This window comes from Triticum aestivum, chromosome 6D (genome assembly GCF_018294505.1).
Source record: "Triticum aestivum cultivar Chinese Spring chromosome 6D, IWGSC CS RefSeq v2.1, whole genome shotgun sequence".
Lineage (NCBI taxonomy): Eukaryota > Viridiplantae > Streptophyta > Magnoliopsida > Poales > Poaceae > Triticum > Triticum aestivum.
This window is the reverse complement of record NC_057811.1, coordinates 48,836,833-48,847,442: the sequence shown is the minus strand read 5'-3', so window position 1 is coordinate 48,847,442 and position 10,610 is coordinate 48,836,833.

The following is a 10,610-nucleotide window of genomic DNA, read 5'->3' as shown; positions in this document are numbered from 1 at the left end:
ACGCCCGACGCATGGCACGCCAGGGCCTGGAAACGGTCGGCGAAGTCCTGCACCGTGGAGGTGAAGGGAAGGTGGCCGAGCTCCGCCAGTCGGCTCCCGCGCACCGGAGGCCCAAAGCGAAGGAGGCAGAGCTCGCGGAAGCGCTCCCAAGGGGGCATGGCACCCTCGTCCTGCTCAAGGACGTAATACCAGGTCTGTGCCGCGCCGCGGAGGTGGTACGAGGCGAGCCAGGTACGCTCCGATGCGAGGGTGCGCTGCCCGCGAAAGAACTAGTCGCACTGGTTGAGCCAGTCGAGGGGGTCCTCCGTGCCGTCATAGGTAGCGAAGTCGATCTTGGCGAACCGCGGCGGTGTCTGGGTCGGAGCGCCGTGTCGAGCTTGCTCAGAGGTGCGGAGCAGCGAGGCGGGTGGCGCCTGGTCGGAGTACTCCGAGTAGGGACCGGCAGAACCGGATGGCCCACCGAACTGCGGGAACGGAGTCGGCTGTTCGGGGGCCGTGGTGTAGACCGGCGATGGCGAAGACCCAGCCGCCCATGCTGGAAGTGGCGACGGGGAGGGCGGGAACCGGACCTGATGGATCGGGAGGCCGGTCGGCGAGGGTGCCCCCGAGCTGGGCAGGGGCAGCGCCGGTGGTTGCAGCGGCAGCAGAGGGGGCTGGACGGGGGCAGCGGCTGCCAGGGACGGCAACGGCTGCAGGTGCCAGAGGGGCGCCGTCGATGGTGGCGGCGGCAGATGCCACAGGCCCGCGGCGGCTGGTGGTGGCCTGCTGGAGTTCCTCGTCTGGAACGGCAACAGCGGGGGCCCGCCGCCTGCGGGTGCGCCCGGGAACAGCCACGGCGCAGGGTGGCTGTAGGTGGCGATCGGCGCAGCTGGCGGAAGGCCGTACGCTCCTGCCATGTACTGGTGGTACTGGTTCATGTGGAGCCCTTGGACGGCCGTCACGAGCTGCTGCAGCGTGCTGGTCATCTGTTCCGGCGTGAAGACGGCGGCTGGTGGCGGCGCGGAAGTGATGGGGGGCGGTGGTGGTGAGGAGCCCGCGGCGGTGACCGGGTCCGACAGTGTGGGGGCCCCGGCGGTGGTCATCGGGGTGGACGTCATCGGGGCGGTGGTCATCGGTGCAGAGGTGACGACGGGCAGGGGCGGTGATGGCGTCGAAGAAGACATGATCAAACCCAAGCCTCTGGATACCAAATTGGTAGAACCAGGGGTCCTACCGAACCTGCTCCGTAGGTTGTAGGGGAAGGATGGAGTGGGACGGGGCGTTGATCGGCGGCTTGGCGCCGTCGCGTCGGAGGGAGGTGGCGGCGGCGGCTAGGGTTAGAGGCGGCTAGGGTTCCGGCTCCTCTGGGAGCTAGGCAATAGGGATAATAATATTCTTATTGCTTAATTCCAAAAAGAGTCTTACAACCTATATTTATAACCTAGATAACTTGCATAAGAATTAACCTAAGATAGCTTGTGGGCCAAGCCCCTAACTACTGCCCGGTGGGCCTCCTCCGGTTATAAGCTAAACCGGTCATAACAGGGTTATATTTTTGTTTTTGTTTTACTTGTCGTGGCTGCCTTCTACATTTTTTCCCCTGTGGTTATGGGTCTATCAAGTCCTAGTGTGATTTGCATGTTGTCCTGTCTACACAAGTAAATAAGTAAGTGATAGCGAACAATACCCGCATATCTGGTTTCAGATTTTCCTTTATTTATATGGTTGTATAGGTATGCCATTTTACATTGCTGCTTATTTTGGGTCATTGTGATACCTAGTGAATTAATGATTGTTCATTGCTGGAAGGCGGTTACTGTAGGCAGTTTTGTTAAATCTTATACTGCTAATCATCGTTTTGCTTCGAGTTATTATAGTAGTATAGTTTTGGGCAATTTTCATAGTTTCAGGTGGTTTTATTAAACATTTTCTCAGCACGTCACTCATTGTCCGCTAAACTTGCATATATTTGTAATTGATCACTAGACACTTAAATAATTTGGTCGGTCCGACATACATTGGCCGTGCATTATCTGGAGTTATGTTCTTCAGTTTTGGCCATCATGGATGTTTAATAGCACTTCATAATCATGACTAGATTCGTCACATAAAACTGCTTCATCCCTAATAAGATCTTTTTAGTTTCACTAGCATAATCTTTGGTGTAGTGTTGAAATTATTGCTTGATGCTGTGAAGAGTACAAAGAAAATGGCAGTCATTTTGGATCTAAGGAAATTTCAGTTAATAAGATGAGACGCATGATCCCTTGCTCCGATTTGTTAGTGTCTAGCTGGGTCCTGCATTTCTAAAAAGTATGCCTTTAGCTAGAAACCTGCCCCTTCTTTTCTACTCCATAAGACCATGAGCCCCTCATATGCCCATTGTTCTTTTAGCTTCTATTCAGATCAAATGTAGCAAAAAACTGCTAAATTTGAGGTCGAATGTGTGATACTACGCTACAAATTACGTAGTGTTTTCTTTTTCTTATGTTGTTTTTTCCTAATAACTCTGAGATGATTTAACTTCCACAATGGTGAAGCTAATGTTTTTTATTCGAGTCATACAGAAGTCATGAGAATAATTCCCAACGGATAGTCCTGAATGAATAGTAGAAAATTGTTTGGTTGATTATATTGCTTGCTCCACAGGTCTCTTTACATATTCTTGCGACTGAAACGCTGAAAGGGCTTGTTGGGTGTAGGTATTTGCATTTTGTGTGTTCAACCAAGGAGATTGACCATCTATGTAGCATATGCACTGATCAGCTGTGAAATGGACTTGTAAGAATTAATCTCTTAATTTGGTAACTCCTGTCTATTATCTGATTCTTGTGGACATTCACCTGCCTGATACTATATATGTAAGATAACCAAACGCTTGCACGCATGCGTACACACTGAAATGCAAGCAAGATCGATTGGCAAGGGAGCCTGCCACAACATGCTTGCGTGAAAAATAAAGGAAAACAAATTGAATGAAACACAAGTCAAGTACTCATTAACCGAAGCAAGTCAATGTACCTTTCACCATTCATGCCGGTTAACGGATGTTCTACCTCCGATATCTGCTCATGTTCCATGATGTCCCATTCTGTGTGTGTTTTTTGTTTAATTTCTATCTGGTTTGAAGTTCAGTATATTTAGAATCTAAGTTCTGGCACTACTAGTATTTGCTAACGCATAAAGAGGTCAATCGGTGCTACTTGGCTCTCGTTGAGATGCTGCGGAGGCTAGGATGAATTTTGTAAATTTTGAGTTTTTATGAGTTTAGTCATAAAATGTCTGTTTGCTGTGATCAGGACAGGGATAGGTAAATCAAAAGCCAGAACAGCATTTACACATCGATGTATCTACACAAGCTGCGACACCAGTTGCCTCTGCACCAGCAGAGTCACACATTTGAGCATATAGCTGAGATAATTAACAGAGTGGTTACTCAGTTGCTCGCCAGATCAAAGCCTTTAATTTGAGTTAATTGCACGTTGGTACTACACTTGCGCACCTACTCATGAATCAGTATCATTAGTCTTTTTTTTGCCATGCAGTACCAATTCTAAGCTTAAGTGTTGCAAAACGGTCTAAGCTATGTATAAACGTGTATTAACGGTGTATCTGACCGTTGGGACCCGTGTGCCAGGAGCCAACATTTTGCGAAAATCACCTTCCCTTTCTCCCGACAAACTACGCAGCCCTCCCTCCGTCTGCTTCTCTGCTCCGTCGCCTCGCCACGCGCCGGCCGCCTGCTCCGTCGCCTCGCCGCATGTCGGCCGCCTTCTCCCCCTCGTCTCGCCTCTTCTCTGCGTCCGCACTAGGAGATCAAGAGGGAAGGGATCCCCTTTTCTGTAAAGCTCGTGCCTTGCCGGCTGCGTCGGCGGCGCTCGATGACCCGCTCCTTGTCCTCGAGCACCCCCTCCAGACCTCGAGCTCCGGCGGCGGCGCTCGATGGCCCGCTCCTCGTCCTCGAGCACCTCCTCCAGACCTCGAGCTCCGGCGGCGGTGGCATGGGGAAGACGAAGACTTGCTCCAGCAGCTCGTCTTGCTCCTCGAGCTGGTGGGCTGATGATGGAGGACCTGCACTCTTGGCTCGACCAGCGCCGCCGCTGCCGCTTCTGCTTCTGCTCCCCGCTCGCCCACAGCGCAGGTCTGTCTTCTGAATTTACAGGTGATGTCTGTCTGTTGAAGCAAGCAGGTGAGCTGATTTTTTGCAGCGCTTGGTTTGTGCAGAGATTGGAGGAGGAATGGAGTATTGCAGAGGAATGGATGCTGCTTCTTTTGGTGCACGTGAGCCATGTATTGGGAGTACGAGTACAGTACTGACAAAATTCAGTTAGCCATGGAGATGGAGTACAGTAGATGAACATACAGTATAGATTCAGTTAGCCTTGCACTTTGCATGCTTCCAGTATTGGTGAACATACAGTAGATAAACATACAGTATAAAATCAGTATAAACAGTATTGGTGATAATTGAGTTCAGTTGGTGACAAAGTCACTACTTTGTGTACACATTGTTTGACTGAATTTAACTTGGAGTACAGTCACTACATTGCTTCTCTGCTTACAAAATTCAGAGTGAATTTCACTATCAAAAGAAAACAAGTGGAGATTAAATTACCAAGTTCAGTAAACTCAGTCGAAAATTGACAGCAAACTGTTAAGACATCCACATACAGAGACCATGGCAGTAGAGACCATAACAGTAGTGACCATGACAGTACTGAACATATACTCCCCTGAATTTTTTATGCTCCTACTCCACTTTATGAGTTTTTTTAAACTGCCAAATGACAATTTACTGAAGATGCAGAGAAGATGCTAGTAGTATCTCTCACAAGTTAAGTTAATCTTGGAAAGTTCACTTTATGTGCTCACATTCGATCGTGTGTAATAGTTCTACGAAGGTAATCTTGTAGAGAATAGGCTTAACAACCCTGCTTTTATGCATAGTTTATTTTTATGCTCAATAGACCAGCAACATGACTCTACTTCTGTATGTTGTGTAATTAATTAACCCAGAGTAAGAATCTTGGAAAGTTGGAAGGCCTATCTGCATGAAGAAAAACTACAAGTGAATGCCCACCATTTTGAAAGCTTTTCCTCCTGTGGGTGCTCTGACAGCTCAAAAAAAAGTGATGACATATTAAATTCCTGAATAATGTTCTTTTAATTGTGTACTGATCAATTGTGTTTGAAATTAATGAACAAGTGCAAGATCAGAAAATGGAGCTTCTTCTCACCGGCAGCATGATCAATTGTGTTTGAAATTAATGAACATGCATCCTCATTATATTTTTTAGATACACAACTAAACAAATTTTAATGCACAGTTACTTAAAAATTTGATAACATGTACTAAACATTATTGTGTAATCGTAGTAAATTTTATAATGCATGCTGAACATTTTATAAAATACTTCAATTTTTAAATACGCGTTCAACTTTTCCCAAAAATGTTCTGAACATTTTTTTAAATGCACAAACACTTTATTTACCTTTCAGAGTAATTTTAAAATTTTTGAACTCAACCCAAAAACAATGCAGAGAATAGCAGGTTTATTCTTCAGACCGAACGTAGTGTGTGTATATTGATAAAAATCATACACACACATATATATAGACATCGTATATTATAAAATGTTCAATATATACACGATTAAGTTTTTTAATATGATATCGTATATTTAAATAAGATCATTGTATATTAAAAAATGTTCAATATACATATTAAACGATGCGGCGAACATTTTTTTAATTGTACGACACGATGGACATATAATATTTTTTAGTATCACATAAAAACCGGAACGGCTCGGAGTTTAAAGACGTATACACGTATTAGGTTTTTTTTTTGGCATAGTATACATGTACTAGTTGAGGCAGCCACTAGTTGAACGACTCGGCGTCTATACATCCTCTGCATCCTCTGCCACTAGTTGAATGACTCGGCGTTGCATAGGATGGCGCGTGTGGCAGAGGCAACAAGTGCGCACGGCGAACGAACTCGGCGGGATCGATTCGGGCGGACGGTCGCGCGATTTTCTAGTTTGTAGAAAAAAAACGAATGGCTCAAAGCTTATAAATAAACTTACGCGTGCAGTTTAGCCGAAAAGGAGCAGCAGCGCAGCGGCAGCGAGCGTCCTCGTATAAACGCACGGTGCGGGATCAAATCCGGGCGGGACGCGCGCGTGGGGTTATTTTTGAAAAAGGGTTCTTGTGGCAAGACCTTTTTTTTGAAAAAATAGAGGATATATGCGTGATTAAATAAAAAGTAAGGGTTGTTTTTGTAAAAGAGCATGCCACGTCAGCCCCTGACACACGGGTCCCAGCGGTCAGATACGTGGTCAATACGCGCTTATACGGCTGTCAGACCGTTTTACAACACTTAGGCTTAGAGTTGGTATTGCATGGCAAAAAAATGACTAATGGTACTGATTCGTGAGTAAGTGCGCAAGTGTGGTACCAACGTGCAATTAACTCCTTTCGTTTAGATGTGTGCGGATATTCACAGGTTATGCCCATAAACCACACATATTCTATTGATCATCAGTCTGTCCTACGGTATGGATCATCAGTTGCCTCTTTTCAGGGTGAGATCGTCAGTGCCATGTAGTATTATTTTTTTTACCGCATATCAGAAAGTCTATTCCAAACAATTATGCGATAAGCCTTTGTTACTTCATTACCATCAAGTAACAGTTTTGTCTGGTTTTACCGAACAACAAAGCTAGGCGGTTCATCGACCTTTTTATAACCAACTCTCTCTGAAAATACTCCCTAGAAGTTGCACGAAGGGTTTTACTTTGTGGGTTTTGGGCTTCTCATCAAGTGTTGCGTTCAAGTTGATGGGTTCAATCCTGATTTTTTACTGGGTTCAGGCACAAACGTGTATGTGTGTAGATACCCGGCCAGAAAAATTGTCCCTGCACATACACACGCTCAGGCGCGCGCACACACCTGAAAAAAAAAAGGTACAAATGAGGTCCTAGAGTACTCACGTAGAGGATGATTTGTATGGATTGGTTATTCCAAAGGTTTTTTAAGTAGTGTGAGCTGGGATGCATATGAAATAATATATTTTCCCGAGAATATGAAATAATACTCCCTCCGTTCCCAAATATTTGTCTTTCTATAGATTTTAATAAGTGACCACATACGGAGCAAAATGAGTGATCTACACTCTAAAATATGTCTACATACATCCGTATGTTGTGTCTATTTGAAATGCCTAGAAAGACAAATATTTGGGAACGGAGGGAGTAATAAAAAACGAATTGATCGATCATTCAATGATTTGCCTTTTTTTTAACACTTGAATGATTTGCTGAGAGGTAAATGCATCGGAGGCACACAAACTTATTCAGCGTGTGATGGTTTGGTTCAAATTTTGCAAAACCCACTCCTTCCCCCAGAAACCTGCTACCCGGACAAAAAAAAGAGAGCCCAAAGCCAGCTGGCACTGGCCATGTACAGAGTCGGCCACATCCGCACCTGCTCTGCTCCCAGATCACTTCATTGTACTGTAACAAAATAGGGTACAAGCAAGCAAGCAAGCACATAACAAACCGTGTAGCCTTTCTTGTGTTCGCTAGCAAATAACGCAAATATCATCTTGCAAGCGAAAGCACACGTCAGGCATGACACACATGCATATGTTTTTCGCCCCAAGCCTGGAAGGTTCTCGTGCATGTGTGCTCCTTTCCTCTTGAATCAACAAACAAATCTGCGTGTGCCGCTTCAGTCCAGAGGTGCATGTTCCGCAACCCCGCATCACACACGCCTGAGCCAGCCTGCCCGCGCACATGGACCGCACCAGCCCACCAGCTTGGACCGGCCCACCCGCGCGCAGCAGCCTGGGTTGACCTACGCACGGCGCCGCATTTTTTTCAAAGATACGGTGGCAAAAACCACTGTTTTAACCCTTTGTTTATCATAACGTAATCTGATCCTAATTACAAACCTTTTTCAGGATTTAACCCTTTTGATTACGCTATTCACCGTGGCGTTTCTGTTGTACGGAAGACGCCATGGTTCGAGTTTGGGTCAAATCACGTTATCTTTGATTAAAGGGTCAAAATGGTGATTTTGGCCTTAAAAAATCCTAAGCGGAGAGAATAGTTTGGAGGTAATTATAAAAACTATCATAGTACTTACCCCTAAGGTTACTAACCAACTCTTTTGTCGCAATTTAAACCCGTTAACTAGTGTGGTTTATAAGATGGTGTCACAAAGGTGCTTGCTCCCCCCCCCCCAAAGGAGGCATAAAAATCGCCGCCCGGGGACAAGACGGCGCTAAAATCGGCTCTGGGGCCGATTGGGTACCCGGCCGTCGCCCTCAGGTCGGCCCCACGCGCCGATAGCGGCCCATTTTTGATGCAAATGTGCCCGCTTTTTGGCCCACTTTCGATGAAAAATCGGCTCGATATCGGCGCAAATCGGCCCATATTCGCTGTGGTTCGGCGCGAATTCAACAAAAGGAATTTTTTATCACATAGTTCATCACAGAAAATCAATAGAAATCAAATAGTTCAATACAAATTATATAGTTCAACAAATAAAAACTCATATTTCATCACATGTCGAGCTAGGCGTTGCCCTTGAGCCTCCATTGGTGCTCCACCAGATCCTGTTGCAGTTGCTGATGCACCTGTGGGTCTCGGATCTCCTGACGTATATTGAGGAAGGCAGTCCAGGTTATCGATAGCTGGTGATCAACTTGCTCAAGAGGACCCTGCCTGTAATATGGTTCTATCAAACACTGGCTCTTCCTGCTCGCTCTCAATGGTCATGTTGTGCAAGATGACACAGCAAGTCATGATCTCCCATATTTGATCTTTCGACCAGGTCTGAGCAGGGTACTGGACAACAGCAAATCAAGATTGGAGCACACCAAATGCCCGCTCGACATCCTTCCTGCAAGCCTCCTGAACCTTCGCAAAGTGGGACTTCTTACCTCCTCGCACAACGTTTGAGTTAGTCTTCACAAATATAGATCATCTCGGATAGATGCCATCAGCTGGGTAGTATCCCTTGTTGTAGTGCCGCCCATTGACCTCGAAGTTCACCGGCAGAGAATGACCTTCAACAAGCTTGGCAAAGACAGGGGAGCACTGCAGCACGTTGATGTCATTGTGAGTTCCTGGCATACCAAAGAAGGAGTGCCAAATCCAGAGGTACTGTGTGGCCACTGCCTCAAGTACCACACTACAACCGCCTTTGGCGCCTTTGTACATCCCCTGCCAAGCAAATGGACAGTTCTTTCATTTCCAATGCATGCAGTCGATGCTTCCAAGCATCCCATGAAATCCTCTTGCTGCATTTTGTGCTAGGATCCGAGCATTGTCTTCAGCATTGGGTGATCGCAAGTATTGCGGTCCAAACACTACCACCACTGCCCTGCAGAACTTGTAGAAACACTCAATGGTCGTGGGCTCGGCCATGCGCCCATAGTCGTCGAGTGAATCACCGGGAGCTCCGTATGCAAGCATCCTCATAACTGTCGTGCACTTCTGGATTAAGGTGAATCCAAGTTTGCCGGTGCAATCCTTCTTGCACTTGAAGTAGCTGCCGAACTCCGGGATGGAATTCACAATCCCGAGGAAAAGCTTTCGGCTCATCTGATAACGGCGCCGAAATACTTTGTCGCCGTGCAATGGAGTGTCGGTGAAGTAGTCGGAGTAGAGCACGCAATAGCCTTCCAGACGATGCCGGTTCTTTGCTTTCAGCCGCCCCGGCGCCGAGCCACCTCGCCGCGGCTTTTCATTGCTCGCGAGCAGGCCGGCGAGGGTGGCGAGGACCATGAGATGTTCCTCGTCCTGGACGTCGGCATCGGCTTCCTCCTCCAGCAGCGCCGCGAGCGCCTCCTCGTCGTCCGAGTCCATCACCGAGCAGACAAATCACCAAACACCTGGCGGGCGTGGTGGGCGCACAGCCACCGGTATACCGCCCTACGCGGCCGGAGCGCCGGAAAACTCGCCCGGATGGTGGTGGAGAGGCTGCCGCGGCGAAACCTTCTCTCTTTTCCGGCCGGGAATGGCCTATCTAGCGGTGCTGGGCGGTGGGCGGCGCCGAGATCGGCAGGGTGGTGGCCGAGCGCACGGGGGTGGGGGGGGGGGCGAATCTGGACGATTGCCTTCACTTTTCGCCTGACAGTGTGGCCCAGGCGTGTTTTCCCCTTTCCCCTTTCGCCGGAGCCCCCGAGCGCCCCCCAATGCGCTGGGTTCGGGCTGCGATCGCCGGGCCCAAAAACGGACCGAGCCGGCGGATTTCAGCGTCTTGGGGGCACGACTGGTGGGTTTTTTCGGAGCCAGCGCGAAAAAAGTCGCCCTGGGAGGCCTGTTGGGGTGCGGCTGGAGATGCTCTAATGGGCTCAAAGTCTTATTATTGGAGGTCAATTCTGTGGAACGGTCTGTTTTTGTCTCGGCCAGACTTATTAATACTATTATTCTGATTTTTGAGTGCTTATACACTAATAAAGCAAAGAAGAACATGCGTTATGCATTGAAAACCGAATCACGTTTGGATTGGGATTATCTGGAGGCTATCAGTAGGAACCTGAGTTTTTGCTTTGCTCGCACTTCGTCAGTGATGAGGTGTGTCTTTTCTAGTTCTCAGTTCTCTTCAACGGTGATCAG